The sequence below is a fragment of the Colobus angolensis genome, unplaced genomic scaffold (genome assembly GCF_000951035.1).
Source record: "Colobus angolensis palliatus isolate OR3802 unplaced genomic scaffold, Cang.pa_1.0 Scaffold44, whole genome shotgun sequence".
Lineage (NCBI taxonomy): Eukaryota > Metazoa > Chordata > Mammalia > Primates > Cercopithecidae > Colobus > Colobus angolensis.
In genome coordinates, this window is record NW_012117821.1 from 4,621,504 (window position 1) to 4,640,972 (window position 19,469).

The following is a 19,469-nucleotide window of genomic DNA, read 5'->3' on the forward strand; positions in this document are numbered from 1 at the left end:
AGAAGAGAGTGATTAAGATGGTGCACTGCATTGAATGGTGACCTGCAATAAGATATGACCACTTCCTATTCCCTGGAACTGTGAATGTGACCTTATGTGGGAAAAGCATCTTTGCACTTGTAAATCAAGGGTCTTGAGTTGAGATCATCTTGGATTATCAGGGTGGGCTCTAAATCCAATGGCAAGTATCATTATAAAAGACACAAAGATGAGTAGCATGCAGTGAGCAGAAGGCCATGTGCAGACAGATGCCAAAATTGGAGTTATGCAGCCCAAGCCAAAGAACACCTGGAACTTCAGGAAGATGGAAGAAGCAAAGAATGAATTCTCCGCTACAGCCCCAGGGGAAGTAGGGGCCTGTTGACCTTTTGATTGTGGACTCTAAACTCCAGAACTGCAAGAAAATAAATGTCTGTTCTTTTAAGCCACTAAATTTGTTACAACAGCCACAGAAAATTAATACAGGTGGCAATATGATCCAAGACCACTTTCATCTACCCAAAATGCGGTGTAAGAACTAAGGCTGGTTAACCCGGACATGACATAGGAGAGTGCAGTGAGGGAAGAGCAGTAGGTGGATATTCTAGGGAGCTCTCTTGCATGTAAAAAATAACCAAAAATAAAAGTGTGAAAGTTTATAAAATGTGAGAGAACTTTCTTCTTCTTTTTTTTTTTTTTTTTAACAGAGTTTCGCTCTTGATGCCCAGACTGGAGTGCCATGGTGCAATCTCGGCTCACCACAACCTCCACCTCCCTGTTCCAAGCAATTCTCCTGCCTCAGCCTCCCAAGTACCTGGGATTACAGGCATGTGCCACCACACCTGGCTAATTTTGTACTTTTTTAGTAGAGACAGTGTTTCTCCATGTTGATCAGGCTGGTCTTGAACTCCCGACCTCTGGTGATCTGCCCGCCTCAGCCTCCCAAAGTGCTGGGATTACAGGTGTGAGCCACCACACCAAGCCTGTGAGGGAACTTTTTAACAGACAAAGGTTCTAACAACAGGAGCAAGAGATGCTCAAAAGTTAGTAAGCATAAAACTTCCAGCTCAGGCTTGATCAATTCCCAGGGCAGATACGGAGTAGCATGCAAGCGTCATCCATGTGTACAGCCTAACTGACCCTCAAGCCTCTAAGAATGTCCATGTTGGTGGTCTTTCCAACTCTTTGAGCTATCCATTACTGATCTCAGAGTGCTCATGTCAGGACAGAACACAAGAATAGGTGCTCAGTCAGGACTTACAGACTTGTTCAGATTGTTCTGTTTTGCAGTCCTCACAGGTACATTCCTTTCATGTACATTTCTTTGGCTTCTTCCCAGATTTCCTTATATTGTGTTTCCCAGGTCTTTCCCCAAGCTGTAAACTGACACACTAATATGTTCACTCAGGAGTGTGCTAGTCTGCTCTCCCTTGAAGTCACTTTCGTGTATCAGATGCAAAATTTTAATCACTTAAACACTGGTAGGATTATGAGCTTTGCTCATTTTCTCAATGGGCCCCAAATAAGATCAGTGGGGTAAAACCCCCTGGCAACTTTCAGACATTAATGTATTCCCCACCAATCCACCCATTGTCAGCTCTGGGAAGAGCAAAGTTCATTGTGGTTCCTTTCCTATGGGGCATAAATGACTCAGACACATGGTCTCTTTTGTATAGACCCAGCTTCCCTAATTCTGTTCAATATCACATTAAATCATTGCTCTTCTGATTAGAGCCTATGGAAGCTGAAGAAAGGACAGAAACATAACAAAATAAGCAGGGGATGAAATTAAGAACCAATTCAAATATTTTTCTTCTCTTTTCATGAATACCCAAGGAACAGATGTTAACATTTACAACAAGATCTGTGGAAGTAAGAAACCAACAGAGAAATTGAAATGGGCATCATCGTAAACCATGTCCATCACTTTGGAGTGATAAACACCGAGAAGGTCCTCTTGATCCTGAATTAGGAAAAGAGAAAGTCCAGACTGCTTCTAATTGATAATAATAATTTTGAAAATAAACAAGTTCCAGAAAAAAGTTTCTCATCTGCTGGAAATACTCCTCTTAAGGAGAGCCTGTTACCAGCAAAATAGGTACAGCACACTCCTCATACGTGTAGTACTGTTACGGAGGGAACAAAGTGGTTCATGTATCAATGGAATATTAAAGCCCAAGAGATGGCTAAGATGGAAGAACCAAAGGCATGGAGCATCTTTAAAAGGATACTATAATTCTCAAATCGGGTGATACTTATTTCAAAAAGTCCTCTGTGATTCCTCTGGCAACACTGAGCTCTTTCTTCAGAAGCTCAAATGGTCCTGTTGTCTCTAGACCAGAGGTTTTCCAACGTCTACATCAGAATCATCTACAGGGCTTGTTAAACATAGAATGTCTCACTCCCAGAGTTTCTTATTAGTGCATCTGAGGTACCTAAGTATTTGAAATTCTAGTAAGTCCCAGGCGATGCTGATGTTGCTGGCCCTAGGACCATATTTTGAGAACAACTTCTCTAGAGCACCAATCCAGAATTTCAGAAATTTCCTGTACCTTTGGTGAAATTTTTGTCAACTAATTAAAAAGCTTCTTAAGGCTGGGGATACTTTTAGTACTTCTTTGTATCCTATGGAACCTATCAACAGTAGCTGCTTAAAAAAGAATGGCCAATTGATCATTGAATGCCAACAGAAAAAAACAAGGCAATTCTAGAGTGTGGAATTTCATTCTCAGGTCTTTGGCAAAGAGAAACTAATTCTTAGTATGGCCAAACCCACTGTTATTAAATCCCACTTCCCTGCAATTACCAAGATAAACTATTTTGACATCCTTTTTCAGAAACCCATTCCTAGCCCCCCTTTTAAACTCAAAGCATATTTTCACCAACATAATCAAACCCCCATCATGTGAGATAATGTGGGTGAAAATTTTGAAAATCACAATAGACAACAAATGTTTATTACCACCATCATCATTTTTACTGTTGGAATCCTCATAGACTCATCCAAGGACTTTCTCATCAAGGACTTTCAATAGGCTTGGCTCAAAGTCCCTTTTTCAAGGTACTTACTAACTTCATATGTTGGGACTTTCTTTCTTTTTTTTTTTTTTTTATTTTTGAGATGGACTCTCGCACTCTTGCACAGGTTGCTGGAGTGCAGTGGCACCATCTCGGCTCACTACAAGCTCCACCTGCCAGGTTCAGGCCATTCTCCTGTCTCAGCCTCCCTAGTAGCTGGGACTACAGCCGCCCGCAACAATGCCCTGCTAATTTTTTGTATTTTTAGTAGAGATGACTTTCTTTTTTTATTTGACATCTTCCTAGTGAGCCTTGGAGAAAGTGAACACCTCATATATAAATATAGATGACCACTTGGAAACAGGTAGCCTACCCTTTGGTTTCCTGAGGAAGTTGCTCCCAACCACAGGAACAAAATAAATGAATTCTCTATGCTATTTCTCACTATATAGATTTTCAGAAAAAAAAAAATCAATTAAAATTTATAACTCCCGTTTTTCTCTTTCCTTTTACCTTGCCACCTGGATTTTTCATGAGAGTTTTTGACAACCACTCAAGATTCACCTTCTTCTTGGACTCTACAAACTTAAGAGGCCATCTCTGTCTTTTTCTAAAACTCCTCTGATTCTAAATGCCTACACTGCTAACATGACTCTGGTTACAGACGGTCTTCCTGTGTTCTTGAATTGTTGTTAACATATGGGTGGTCTGGGCAAGGTCACAAGAGTACTGGGCAGGGAAACAGAAGACTTGGCTTTTCTTAGACATGGTCTGCCATAAAATTAATTAGGTGACCTTGAGCAAATCACTTCATCTCTCAAGGATTCATCTTTTTTAATAAAAGATTATTTGAAATCAGTGACACGTGTTCAAAGAATGAGTTGCAGAAATAGCCTACAAGGAATGTGGCCCTTTCAAGACCATTTCTAAGAGTTTATTTTCTTTCAACCCCCATATCTACCTCAAAGTATACAAGCTATCCATCTCCTGGTAACCCTATACACAAAGGATTTATCTATTATAGTCATTCATCTTTGTCTGCACTGGCACTTCTTTCATATAACAGATGCTTAATAAATAGTTCTGGGTTGATTAATGATAGAATTAATCTAACAAAATCATTCACTTCTTCCAAAATTGAGGTAATAGCTTCATCTGCCCTTATTTCTGGGTCAAAGAATGTGGCTGAGTTGTGTATCATTTGGACTACAGAAGGACAGAAACAATCTCAGACAAGAAATTGCAGCAAATGCTCTGTCCCTTGTCACCCTGGACTGTGCTAGGATTTCCACAAACAAATATGATTTACTGGGACCCTAAATAACCCACCTCCTTTAATCCACCATTCAGACCTGAGTAAGCCTTTCAGGAAGGGGAGTAATTAATTTGAGGGAGGGAGGCGGTTCACAAAAATAAGGCTTCATTAGAATTCTATACACAGAGAGGGTTAGCTACTCACTAATTAAATGATTTCAAAGGGGATCTCTGTATATAATTGCTATAATTTAGGTGGAAAGAATGCCACACTAAATGTAATTAGAGGACTAGGCTCTGTAAAGATGTTTTCCTCTTTATAGGAGAGCAGCCCTGGGTTACCTGACTCTCCCCTGCATAGTCATTTGATTCTTTTTTAGCCTCCCAATTATGCCAACTTTTATGCATAGTTATAAAAGCTGAGAGAAGTTTTAAGAAGAGAATGGTTGACCACAATCCTTCAAGAAAGAATCAGAATTTGTTCCTAGGAAGTCACTAAAAAACATCGAAAAGGAAGAACAAACAGCACTGTGGGAGTTATATTAGTGGACTTCACTGCAGGCTGACTATTGAGTGCATCTTTGATCAAACTCAACTAAGACAATATCGTATTGCCATTGACTCACAACTGGAATGTCCTTCTTTTCTGTCCTCAGAGACTCCAGTACCTGCAACTCGAGTTCTTCTAACCACCAACTGTCCCATTTCCATCTGCTGGAATAACATCTTCAGAAACAGAGCAGGGCGAAGTCAACTCTGCCAGCCCCTTTCTGCCAGCCCCTTCCTGAGTTTCTTCCTTCTGTTACTGCCTTGACTGGACTGCCAGTCTTCAGGCTAGAAGCCTCTGCATCAAGAGACCCAGTCCTCAACCTACTTTTCCTCTGCTTGTGATGGCTTACCCCACATCTTGTCTTGTCCAACTCCTACTCATTCATAAATAGTAGGTTTTGGTTGGGGGATAAAAGGGGCAGGAGAAAAGTTTTTCAAATCTAAATATTTCCTAGAGACCATCCTTATTTCCTCTTTAAGAAACAATATGAATCATAAAGAACTCATGGTTTTCTTTCCAAATATATGAGGTTTCTTCCTTTTTCTTTTCAAAGGCATACAAATTTATTAACGTGAGTATGGGCATGGAAGTCACATAGAATATGAAAAACTGTGAGGTTTTTATTCTTTGTTTTCATCACTATCATTTTATTTAAAGTCTCTAATTTAATTGCAAATATTTAAAGAGAATGTGGTTTCAATAATAATCAGCTCTTTGAAAGTAGTCTAGGCTTTGTATTTGCCTCAGTGTATGGTCAATATGTTAAAATATATTAAATGTTTAGGAACAGGACCACACAGCAGGAAGTGAGTGGCCAGGGAGCGAGCATTACTGCCTGAACTCTGTCTCCTGTCAGGTCACCTGTGGCACTGGATTCTCATAGGAGCGTGAACCCCACTGTGAACTGCACATGCAAAGGATCTAGGTTGTGCATTCCCTATGAGAATCTAATGCCTGATGATCTGAGGTGGAACAGTTTCTTCCCGAAATCAACACCCCCTACCTGCACCCTCATCCATGGAAAACTGGTGCCAAAAAGGTTGGGGATTGCTGCTTTAAATCAAGCTTTCTAATAATGTTATTCAATATTCAAAATCATTCTAACCTTTGGACTACTTGGTCTATTGGTTTCTAAATGAGGTTTATCAAAATGTTTTCCTATGATTGCAAACCTTTCATCTCTCCTTGCATGTTTTATAGTCTTTATATTATATAACCACAAAACTGTACAGGTTTTGAGATTATTATATTTTCTTTGTAAGTTTTTCCTTTTAGTTCTAATTCAAATACTACTTTTCTATTATATCCTCCCTGATCTTTCCTCCTTGCTTCTTTTCCATCCTCGGAAGAAAATAAAATCACTCTCCCCTGAATTTCTGTAGCATTTTATCTGTATTTTTGGTATGACCCACAGCACTTCCAAAATGTATGAAAAATCATAGCATATGCACGTAAATGTCTTATTCTCTTTACTAGATTTTAACTTCTTAGAATTTTGCCAACTCACGTAAGTTGTGCCTTATGCATCACAGGTGCTTGTCATCTATTCATTGTCTGAGCGGCTGAAGAATAAAGTGCTTAAGCACAAAAGTGTTCATATTAGATGGCCCAGATGAGAGCCCCAATCCTGGAACTACGGAGGGTTCCTTACACACTTTAAACTTACTTTCCTCATGTGCAAAATGAGGAAAATAGCAGTATCTAACATGATATTGAGTTGTATTTTATAGTGATTGCTATAAATTAACAAATTAATAATTTAAAACAAATATTAGTATAGTTATATACTACGATTATTTACTTTGTCTTTGCTGGATGTCTAACTATTTTTTTGGGCAGACAGTGTGCCTTATGCTTTTATATCCCCATGATCCCTACCCATAAGACTTTGCAAACAGTAGATCAGCAGATCTCAGTCAAATAACAATAATAATTAATATTATTAGGCCAAGTGCGGTGGCTCACGCCTGAAATCCCAGCACTTTGGGAGGCTGAGGCGGGCAGGTCATAAGGTCAGGAGTTCGAGACTATCCTGACCAATATGGTGAAACCCCATCTGTACCAAAAATACAAAAATTAGCTTGGCATGGTGGCACACACCTGTAATCCCAGCCACTCAGGAGGCTGAGGCAGGAGAATTGCTTGAACTCAGGAGGCAGAGGTTGCAGTGAGCTGAGATCTGCACTCCAGCCTAGGTGACAGAGTGAGACTCCATCTCAAAAATAATAATACTAATTAATATTACCTACATTAGGGAGAAATTATTGAACACTGAGGGTATGCTAACCACTATGCATGGATCATCTCATTTTATTTATTATTCCCATTTAACAGATGAGGAAACTGAGGTTCAAAAAAGTTAAATGACTCATCTGACAAGGTTACACAGCAAGTAAACGATGAAGCCAGGGGTGAAACTTAGGCGTTTTGCAGCAATCATTCTAAAACAATTCTCAGCAATGTGCATTTTCAGCAAGGCTGTTACTCTTTTTTAAGTCCTTCACGACTCATTAGCAATCATTTAACTGCACAGTTTGGCACCGGGGTATGGGCAATGGGATCCTCTTATCTCCAGCTCCTAATAGCCTGTTTGCATAAAAGGCAGAAATGCCTTGAAATATATAAAAGTGAAAGTACAGTTGGAGGAAAAAAGGAGAAATCTGCAGAGAAGAGGTTATCTAGAAAGTTCCAATTATGACCCTATTTGTCTCAACGTCTAAAGCATCTGCTGTATGAAGAATGATGTACTTGACTCTGAGCTATTGGCCTTCAGTTGGGAATCCCTGAGGCATACAAAAGAACAAACGGAATTATAAAGTTTCAGTGCTGGAGAGGTCTTTAGGGACGAGCTTCTGACCGTCCCTCTTCACATGCTAGCTGGGGAAACTAAGGCCTGCTCAAGGACATAAAGAACTAGAACCCAAGTCTCCTGACAGCCAGCTCTCTCTTCCAAGCTGACTGCTCTTCATGGGAAACTTTTTCAGCTTGCAGGCAGAGTCATGGTGTGCCATATGTGACCGCAGCACCATGAAAACTTGAGGAACGCAGAGCAGAGAAGTGATTCACATCCAGGGCTGCAGTTAACTAGGAAAGGCTTCAGCCAAGACTGACTTTCCAGATTTCACTGGCTTTTCTCCCAGGCTCCTGCGTCTAAAGGGTGCTCTGCATTTTCCAAACTCCTGCCTGCTACTCTCTGTAACTACAGATGTGTACTACCAGTTTCTTCTAAGACAGAGGATCTTCTTTGATGTGCTAAGAAGTGGCATTCCCCTGCACAACCTTTCCCCTCACTCTATTGGATCAAATGAATCATTAGAATGACAGGGACAAGGATGAAATGAGCCTACTCCTATCCAGAGACAGCTTAACTATGCTGCTCATTGAGCTACTTGTGTGGGTGAAAGTCGGAAATACTAGGGTGATAGAGTCTAAAATGGGTTTCATGGGTAGTCAGCAAGCTGAGGGCAGGCAAAGGCCCTCAATTTACAAATAAAGAAGAACCCCTGGTAGAAGTGAGGGAAGAGGAGAAATTCTCCCATCGGTCCAGGGGTTTCCCTACATTCATATGTAGATAAATGAACTGCAATCAACTGCTCTCCAGTGACCCACTCTGGATACACACAACTTCTCCCTATCGACACACTGGATTTATTTCTCATTCCTCTAAGCAAATAGTTAAACGTGCTGTGGATTCCGGTGAGTCATACACCATCTCCTCTGCCACCTTCATCCAGGACTCAGAATTAGCCATTGCTAGGTAACTACAAATCCCGACTCAATCCTTTCACCCAGCTTCAACTCCGTTTACTAGCTGGATGTCATTAATTTGAGAGCAAATTATTACAAACCTGGAAAACAGTTCTAAAATGCCTGCAGATTTATGATGAAGTCATTTCACAAAAGGTCACAGGCAACCCTGCCATAATTAAATCTTTCATTAATTTTTAACATACACAATAACTTACAAATGCAGCATAAATTAACCAGATGACCTTGAAGAAATTATTTAGAGAACTGTTTCATCAGAAGCCACTATTTAGCGATTTCCTGAAATTTTATTTTACGAGTAGAATTTGTCTATTTCCCATTCTTACCTCTTACTGGGTTCTAGTAGTATGTTTATTTGAAATGATTTAGTATTAATTTAGTCAGGGCATTGGTTAGCACTGGGAAGTGATGGTACACAGTCAAGGCTCTTTCTTCCTTCAGATCACAACCTCAAAGGTAGAGTAAGAGTGACCCACATCATCATCAGGATAAACTGAAATGCAACCCTTCCCTTTCATTATCTGGGAGATTTTTTTTTAACGTCATTTTAAATTTATCATTTTGATAAATGATTTCCCTTTTTCTCATTATAAAAATAATGCACTTTCATCATGAAAAATTTGAAAACTAAAAAAATCTGTAGGTAAGAAAATAAAAGCCTCACTGGAGGTAACACTTTTAATATTCTGTGACGTTCCTTTGATTCATTGGCATGTTATTCTTTCTCAGACTAGGCAATAAGCAAAAATCAAACTGTTGCCAGGGTTAGGATCTTTGGAAGTCAGAGGTACCCTGAAGCCCTTAGGCTTTAGCACTATCTATCTCCCCCATTTTTTTCTCTCCTTTTCTTTACACAGATACACACATCACCACCACCACCACCACCACCACCACCACCACCACCACCACTACCAGCACCACCACCATTTAAAAAGCTCAGAATTGGATTATAGAACTGATTCCATGAATGCCAGAGCTGAAGTAAACCTCACTCAAAATTGATCTTTCCTCTACTGGGGATGGAAGTGGCTCTTAAAATATAAACTTCTTAACAGTGACTTTGACTGTTTTGTTTATGCCCTAGCCCAGCTTCTAGAACTCTTAAAACAGTGCCTGCCTTGTAATAGGCTATCAATATGTATTGTTGAGTAAAGAAATAATAAATGTTCTTGTAACAACAACACTTGATTCATGTGGACTCCCGAATCATCTTTTAAATGTTCCTGTAAGAGTTCATTTCTCTCTGAAAGGCCTGGTTCCTCATGCCTCCTCTTGCCTCTGCCTCAAAAACCCCTCCTCATTTCCCTCCCTCCATGAAGGAAGCTGCTGAGGACAGATTTCAAATCAAAGCAGAAAGAGCATAGTTGTGGCAAGGCCAGACATCAGCAGATAACAGCTGTTGGCCTCTAGAAATTCAGGCCACATTCTTGGCTATTGGTGTGTGTCTATGCCACCTGATTGTTTTGCCATTAGGGTGTAGATGGGATTAGTGGTAAAGGAGGTCAGTGGCTACAGGGCGAATTGCATTGAGCAAAGGCCAGACATGAACTAGACCTTAATAGAAATAGGCAGGGGATCAACAGCGAGAATCCTGCAAGTGGAGCCTGTGTTAGTTACACAATACAATGATTAGCAAGGTGGTGGAAAGCGGCAAAGATTAAAAGTCTTGAAAATAAGTATGCGGGGAAGAGGATGGTGGAAGGAAAACCAAGAAAAGAGACTAAAAAGCATTGGAAGAGAAGGAACAAAAGAAAGGAAAATTATTTCTAAGATGAACAAAAAGAAATCATCCTATGTCCAAACAACTTTGATTTTTCTCTCAAACACTAACTAAATCCCTTGAATGGATTTGAAAGTTTAAGGTCCACAACTGTGGGTGAGAAAATGTGGTCTGCGAACCTGTAGAAGATGAGTCTGGAGTTGAGCAATGACGGAGAATCTAAGAGATGGAAACAAGGGAGAAGATGGATATTTGAGAGGGGATTTAGACAGGAGGAAAGATGGGGAAATTAAAAGAGCTATAAGAGGGGAAGGGAAAGAGGGACACTGTGTTTTCTTATGTCATTAAAATGTCATGACATTTCTCAGTTTCCTACTTTGTGTCAATTCCTGAACCAAAAAATAAGAAGAATCAGAAAAAGTATAAAGTTCGGTACCTGCTCTTAAATAGTTTGCCATCCAGTCCAATATAGTTACTTACTCACCATATATTTGCTTAGCATCACCTACGCACGAGGACAATCATGTTCAGTGCTATAGGGGATAATAAATAAGACACAGTTGCAAGCTTCCTCAATCTTACAGAACAAATAAAAAGCCCTGGCATTCTATCTGCAAAGATAATCAACATGTAAAACAATCAGAAAATAGTGCAAGAATTATTGTAATATTGGTGCATATTAAGAGTGCATTATTTGTGATAATGCCAATTCACCATGATCCACCAATTCTACTCTGGCTTGCAGCTCAGAGAACTTCTTCCATGTATGTATCTGGAGGCATACATAAAAATGTGGTAATACTGTTTGTAAGAGCACATAGCTAGAAATAACCTAAATTTCCATTGATAAGAAAATAGGTAAACAAATTGTGCATATTTATATCATGACAACATGCCATATAGCATGAAACGTGCCTGTACCAGATAGATAATATTGAGGGAAAAAATCATGTAGAATAATATTATTTTTATAAATTATACATTTAAAAAACATATAAAATGATACCACATATATTTCTGTGAATACATAAGTGCTAAAAGTGTCAACAATGTTCTAGAAGGGTTTGTGGAAGGAGTAAGGATAGTAAGTCTGAGATGGATAATAATGAAAATATCATTATTATCAAATCTATCTGGGATTTCCTGTATATTTTATTTAAAAATCTGAATCAAAGTGATAACAGGTTAATATTTATTATTTTCAGGTGGTGGATACACAAGCTTTGTAATATTATTCTTTGCATTATTTTGTGTTTCTTAAATTTCAACAAAAACCTGTAAGACAATCATATAGTTATGAAATGGCAGATACAGAATTTAAATTGTGAATCACAAATTTAAAATCTTACCAGAGCAGGAGGGCAACTTCAACGAACAAGGAGTGAAATGGAACAGCCGGAGAGGACATGTGTACACCAGGCGAGGGGTGGGGCAGAAACAGCATACCCTGTCCAAAGTTGGCAGTTGCCGTGCAGCTTCAGCAGAATGTTGGACTACAGGGAGTTGGACTTAGTGCTGCCAGATGTTTCTGATATTGCAAATGTTGGCTCCATTGGAAAAAGTACACACCAAGCAAGATAAACCTGTGAATCACTGTGAACCCCATGAAAGGAATTCAATAAAAGGAAATGAGAAAGAACTTGGGCTTCCTGAAAGATGTGAGACTTACATGTGGGGTTTTGATAAGAAATGAGGAGTGTTTTTTTTTTTTTAACAAAAGCTGAATGTACCATTTGTGACAACATTGGTGAACCAAGAGGACATTATGCTAGATGAAAAAAGCCAATCATCGAAGGACAAATACTTTATGATTCTACTTACATAAGGTATCTAAAATAGTCAAACTCATAGAAGCAGAGAATAGAAGAACTGCCAGGAGCTAGAGGAGGGGAAAATGAAGAGTTCTTCAATGTGCATAAAGTTCCAATTATGCAAGATGAGTAAGTTCCAGAAATCTGATGTACAACATAGTGCCTGTATTTAGCAATACATTATTGTACACTTTAAAATACATCAAGAGGACAGAACTCATGTTATGCGTTCTTACCAAAAAAACTCACAAAAGAACAAAAGGTAATTTTTGGAGGTGATGGGATATGTTTAGTAACCACGATTGTGGTGATGGTCATGGGTGTACCTATACATCCAAACTCATCAAAATGTATACATTAAATATGTGCAATTTTGTGCATATCAATTATACCTCAATCAAACTTTTTTAAAGAAAATAAACAACCCCATCAAAAAGTAGGCAAAGGATATGAACAGACATTTCTCAAAAGAAGACATGCATACAGCCAACAGGCACATGAAAAAATGCTCGTCATCACTGGCCATCAGAGAAATGCAAATCAAAACCACAATGAGATACCATCTCACACCAATTAGAATGGCAATCACTAAAACGTCAGGAAACAACAGGTGCTGGAGAGGATGTGGAGAAATAGGAACACTTTTGCACTGTTGGTGGGATTGTAAACTGGTTCAACCTTGTGGAAAATAGTATGGCGATTCCTCAAGGATCTAGAACTAGAAATACCATATGACCCAGCCATTCCATTACTGGGTATATACCCAAAGGATTATAAATCATGCTGCTATAAAGACACATGCACACGTATGCTTATTGCGGCACTATTCACAATAGCAAAGACTTGGAATCAACCCAAATGTCCATCAGTGACAGACTGGATTAAGAAAATGTGGCACATGTACACCATGGAATACTATGCAGCCATAAAAAAGGATGAGTTCATGTCCTTTGTAGGGACATGGATGCAGCTGGAAACCATCATTCTCAGCAAACTATCGCAAGAACAGAAAACCAAACACCGCATGTTCTCACTCATAGGTGGGAACTGAACAATGAGATCACTTGGACTCTGGAAGGGGAACATCACACACTGGGGCCTATTGTGGGGAGGAGGAAGGGGGGAGGGATGGAACTGGGAGCTATACCTGATGCAAATGACGAGTTGATGGGTGCTGACGAGTTGATGGGTGCAGCACAGCAACATGGCACAAGTATACATACGTAACAAACCTGCATGTTGTGCACATGTACCCTAGAACTTAAAGTATAATAAAAAAAAATGAAAAAAAAAGAAATAAGGAAACTTCTAAGCCATTTCATAAAAGATATATTTTCAACACTTTATTAGGAAATGCAATTGGTGAAGCAATTTATAGATACGGGAAGTATGTAAAAACAAAATCAAAAATTCAAATGATATTTTTAATATATTTACAATGGATAAAACCCCATGGGCATTCTTGTTCAGGGTCAAATTACAACCCATGGGCCATGTCTGGCCAGCTCTATGTTTTGAATGGCCTATAAGCTGAGAGTTATTTTTACATTTTAAATGGTTAGGGGGAAAAGCAAGTGAAGAATTGTATTTTATGACATGCATGTGAAAATTATATGAAATTCAAGATTCAGTGTTCATAAAGTTTTATTGGAACACACGGACGCCCAATTGTCTCCATACTGTCTAAGGCTGTTTTCACCCACTAGGCTAGAAAGATTGAGTAGTTGCAACAAAAGCCCTGTGGCCAGCAAAGCCTAAAATCTTTACCGTGTGGCCCTTTACAGAAGAAGTCTGCCTACCCCTGCTCTAGTTGGCTAAAGTTCTTCCCTGCAAGTGGCCTGTTTCTTGATCATTAGATCATGGAGATTACCAACATCTCCAATGTTCTTCAATAGAGGTTATTCTTTCATTTAATCCTCACAACCACATGAGAAAATGGGAGCTCAGAGCAGAGTGAAGCAAGGTACTAAGGTCACATAGGTGGTAAACAGCGAGCTGAGCATCTTCCCTGGAAAGTGAATCTCCAAAGCCCATGCTCTCAGCCACTATACCATCCCTCCTCCTGAGCCCACACAGCAATCTGTTGATCAGAATAAGCTTTTTCCTTCCAGGCTGTTGCCAGTCCCCAGTATACCCTACCATCATCTAATACCCTTTCTGCAGGCATGCATTCTGCTTTTGTGTTCACTGGCACAAACAAGAGTGTGCCTCTGAGTTGCTGGCAAGCCTGGTGACAATCTGAAGGTTATGAATCAAGCAGCCAGCCTGAGAGGTGATGACTTGGGAGTTCCACCGGATTTGCCGATTACTCGAATGACTTACTTTGGGCAAAGTAAAATCAGGCTCTTCCAGCAAACAACAGAGAATTGAAAAACAGATCAATGGAAGCAGCTCTGGTTCATTTTCAACGACTTTATCGGATGCGGTTACTAGAGGCTAAACAACGCATTTAAGCTCAGGGCTGAGCCTCTGCATTGTGCTAAGGCTGTATTTAAAAGAATGATCCCTGCTAGGCATGTGGTCACAGTTTTTTAAGCGGAAAAGGCTTCATTTGAAAAAAAAAAAAAACCTCTGCAGCTTTGGGGTTCACATAATTTTCTAAGCAAAATGATCTCTCTCCCCTTCACTTTGGCTGTTAGTCCTGCTGGTGGAACAATTAATCAGAGATTTATGCCAATTACAATTGGATTTATAAGAGGAGTCAACAAGGCAATTGGCCCTAGCCAAAGGTATCTCTAGCCCTTTTCACCTCTCACTTTCCTTTAGTGTCCAGCACATTCTTACCACTCCATGTCTTCTCACACTGTTCCACCCATCACGAAAGTCCTTGCTCCCTATTCTCTGTATAGCCATGAACCCCTTTATAGCCACTCTGTCTTCAATCACATCTTTGATATCTAATGGCAACTAAAATGCTTCCCATACTGGCCAGGTGCACTGGCGCATGTGCCTGTAATTGCAGCAATTTGGGAGGCTGAGGTGGGCAGATCACTTGAGGTCAGGAGTTCAAGACCAGCCTGTGCAGCATGGCAAAATCCCACCTCTATAAAAAATATAAAAATTTGCCAGGAATGGTAGCATGTACCTGTAGTCCCAGCTACTTGGGAGGCTGAGGTAGGAGGATCACTGAGCCTGGGAGGTCAAGGCTGCAGTGAACCATGACTGCATCAGGGCACTCCAACCTGGGCGACAGAGTGAGACCCTGCCTCAAACAAACAAACAGTAACAAGAACAACAACAACAACAACAAATTTATACCATACCTTACCATTTAATCATTACCTAATTATTTCATGTATTTATCATACTTTTTCAAATGGATTGTGAATTAACATCAAGAACTAGGTCTGCTGTGACTTGGTGTCTGGCAGCACAGCAGGCACTCATCATACTAAGTAAACAACTGGTATACTGCCACTCTTTCCCCACACACCTTGTTAGTCCTTGACTGAACAAACCTTAGAGAATTATAGTACCTTCCTTCAAATTTTACCTCCAAGCCTGGAGCTTGAAATTCCCATTCCTTGCTCTTATTTTGCCTCTTTCTGAACATGTGAGCTGAGCCTCAGCATCCTCATCTAGCCAATGATGCCAATCCTATCTACCTTCCAGAGCTGTTGGGAGATTTCAATACAATCAAGTTTGAAAAAGTGCTCAATGTGATACCTGGTACAAAAAAAAAAAAAAAAAAAAGAGATGCTATACAGTCACAAGTTGGCTGCTAGGTCTTCACTGGGTTCCTCCAAATCAGACTAAACTCTCCTTAAGCTTTTTAGCCATTCACTCATAGTAAGAAGTATCTGATCTCTTTCAGGGAAGCTGTGCTTCTCCCTTCTAAGATTTTTTTTTCTAGGAAGCTGCCAGGTTCTCTCTGGCCCCTGTAAAAGTTTAGCTAAACCATAGCCAATTGGTTCAAACATTTCTTATCAGGAAAGAATTTCAAACATAGCTTTGAGGATGCAGGAAAGCAGTGTTTTTCTATCTCATTCCACATCTGAGTCAAGCTAAAGAAAAGCTCTCTTTAAAGTGCTAATCAAGGGACAAACAGCCTTTCATGAAATAGTGGACAAAAGAGGTCCAAGTGCTGCAACAGCCACAGGCATCTCATCCTCTGGAGAGCCACTGCCTGAGACTGCAATAGGCCCTCCAGCTTGTCAATCAGCCCTTTCCTTGGCTTTAAGTAATAAGAATGGTCACATTTCATTTTGAATTAGGCTAGACTAGATGGTTCCCATCACAGTTACCGGGGGGATGTTGAAATAATAACATTTGAAAAGACGGTAGAAAAAAGAGCAATAAAGGTAACCAATTCCCAGGCCTCCACTCTGGGGACTGTCTCCCATGTAAATCCTCCTGCAAAGCTACAGTGTTAGAAGTGTCCATGTTCCTGGAGCACTGGCCTCCAGGACAAGTGGAAATTGGGCAGATTCTTGTGTAAAATGGAGGAAATCAGAATCGTTCCCAGTAAGCTCCTCATTCTCCAGCTGCCCTTTTGTGCCCACATGCCATTCTACCCCAATGCATCATAACCTCCATATAGACACCTCTACACACACATGCAGTCTGCTCTTGATTCCTATCCAACCCCAACCCCCATGATTTGCAACTACTGCATTCTGATTATAGCATTCCAGAATCTCTAGAGATCTATAATCAATTTCCTAACATGCTAGAGCCTTGGGCCAGAAAAATCACAACAATCACAACAAAGGTAAGATTTTTAGAAGTCACTTGATTCTTCCATTTAATAATTCATTTATCCAGTACATATATACTGTTAAATCCTCCATGTTAGCACAAGCCTGATAAATACATGGCACTGAAAGAACAAGATACACAAAGATCCTCCCTCATGGGAAGTTGCAGGGATGTCTGTGTACATGTGCACATGTGTGTGCATCCATCTGTCTGTCTTAAAGGTAGATGAAGATGGAGGGGAAAAGATATTCAAAAATTAATACCCTTTGTATTAATATTTATTATCTAAAGTGCTGTGAAGGAAAAAATAAATCAGGCCAGATAACATATAGCATGGGAACCCACCCTGATCTGGCAGGCTATGAGAACTGATATTTAAGCTGAGATCAGAAAGATACTTAGAAATTTAGTTGTTTAAATAGGGAGGCGAGGCTCATTCTGGCAGATACAAAGAACCAGTCTATCAGAAAAGGGTGGTCAGGTCAGGGAGGTTGGAGAAAAAGCCCTAAGCAGGTGGTCGATATAGATACTTGTAGGCCATTCTATGAGTTTAGAATCTATCCTAAAGGCAATGGAAAGGCCTCCATGGGTTTTAAGAACTCTTGTGATTTGATAAGATTTTTTAATTTTGAAAATCTCACTCTGGATACAGGTCAAATTCCCAAATGTGACCTAAAATCTTTCATAGTCTTACCCCCTAAACACCCAGCCACCCTCTTTCATGGTTCTTACCTTTGTTTGTGTTCTTTCCTTTGCCTTGAAATCATTCATTCATTCAATGATTACTGACTTCCTACTACATGCCAATCCCTGCTTTCGGCACTGAGTTTGTATTAGTGAATAAAACTATTAAAAATCTATGCTTTCTTAGAACTTAAATTTCATTGTCTATTATATGGCTTTCCACTTGTGAACTGCTATGAAAACTTCCAGACCAAGTCAATTGTCACCTACTGTGTGTGTGAAGTCTTTGTTTTCCTCTGCTATCTCCTGGCTGTATAACTAGGGTACCAGGATGATTACTTATCCCCACCTACTCTCACCACTTTAGCCTGAGAGCTCCTTGCAGACAAAGAATTTCATTTGCCTTTGTAAAATCTCCTAAGATCTAACAAGATCTGATATATATTAGAAGCTCTCTAACTGTTAAATATATAAACTCTCCAAATCAATGGATAAGAGAAAGCAACAGAACCTTAGAGTGGCTGTTTTTTCTCCCTGACCACACTGAGCTAAAGAGAGAATCAGGGTTAACAGTAAGAGGAAGGATACAGTGTTCGAATGACCTACTTTATTAATAAGTTTTCAATTCAATGGCAAAGCTAAGCATTCTTGTCCCCAAATGGACTCCCTGTCTTCCCAGTTCCTACAGAAATATATAATTTTTAAAAACTCCTGTTTCAATCTTTGCTATTGCCATTCCATGAACGGGCAACCCTGGTAGGTCAGTTGGTTTCAATACCATTTTCAAATTTAGAATACAGACAGAAATCACCTCTTGACAACCCTTCCAGGGCTTGTTCAGCTATCTGAAGAGTCCTGACAAAATCTGTGTTGTTTCCATACAAAAGAAACTCTGAATTTAACAAAATGTTAAAATAGGTAACTTGAATTGATTATACTTGTTTTGAGGAATGCTTCCAAGATCCATCATAATTTCATAAAAACACAAATACCTCTGCTCCCTCCAGATCCTCTATAAGAAAATAATTATGCTGTATTCTCTAAGTATCTTGATAAGCAAGATAAAACAGGCACAGAAGCTCTGCCAAGCTCTTAGGGAGTCTTGGCCAGGAGGAAAGGAAAACAGAAGTGCTATCTCATCTTTTCAGTAAATGGTTTGGCTCTGAGGTCAATCTCCCTCACATCCATGTGACCAGCTAAACTCCATCTGAAGCCGAGAAAAAAATTATTACCATTTAAGATTAGATAAACACAGAACTTAAGCTGTGGCCTTAAACTTGCTAGGGAATACCAGGTCATGTAGAGATTGGCACACACGTGGTACTGTTCAAAGTAATGCCCAACAGAAGATGCAAAGAGTTCTAATAGGCCTCACAGAAGAGAATGGGGCCAAACTATGAGATTCAATCAAAATTGCATAAATATAATCGTAAAGAATTTTTTTTATAACTGATCACTTACTGGCTCCTAGACTGGCCTTTCTTCCAAGTCCATTACCATTGGAAAAAGACTAATTCTAACTATAAAGAAATCTATGTGCATAAAAGTTAAATTAAGAGCAATGTCCCTTCGAGTAGGAAGGTCATACACCCTTTCACCGAACCAGCACAGATGCACGCTATGAGGCCTTCTGTGCCAACCCCACGCTATAGCAAATACCCCTTAATTTTGCCCAAGACTCCACTCTGTCCAGTGAAGAGCTAAGGTGTAAGGTGCTCCAGGCAATTGGGAGTGGAGGAGGAGGGGGTCAGTATTGGTTGGTGGAGGATTACGGTTACCCACTTACCATGTAAACATGTGCACACATAAACACAGGTGATCAATTTCTAAGATTAAATCTCATTATAAAATAATATAGAAAAAAATTTACAGTGAAATAATCTGAAGTGAAATAACTGTGGAGTGTGTGTGTGTGAAAGAGAGAGAGAGAGAGAAAGCAACATATCTTAAAATATTTTCTGATTTCAGTAAGTTGACTGTTTTACTC

At 39.7% G+C, this 19,469-nt stretch overlaps 1 protein-coding gene across 1 annotated transcript in view; it reads right to left on the bottom strand.

Annotated features, from left to right (window-relative positions):
- SORCS3 (sortilin-related VPS10 domain containing receptor 3) overlaps nucleotides 1-19,469 on the bottom strand; it is a 617,501-nt gene that overhangs the window by 67,155 nt on the left and 530,877 nt on the right. The gene's annotated exons all lie outside the window — the stretch shown is intronic.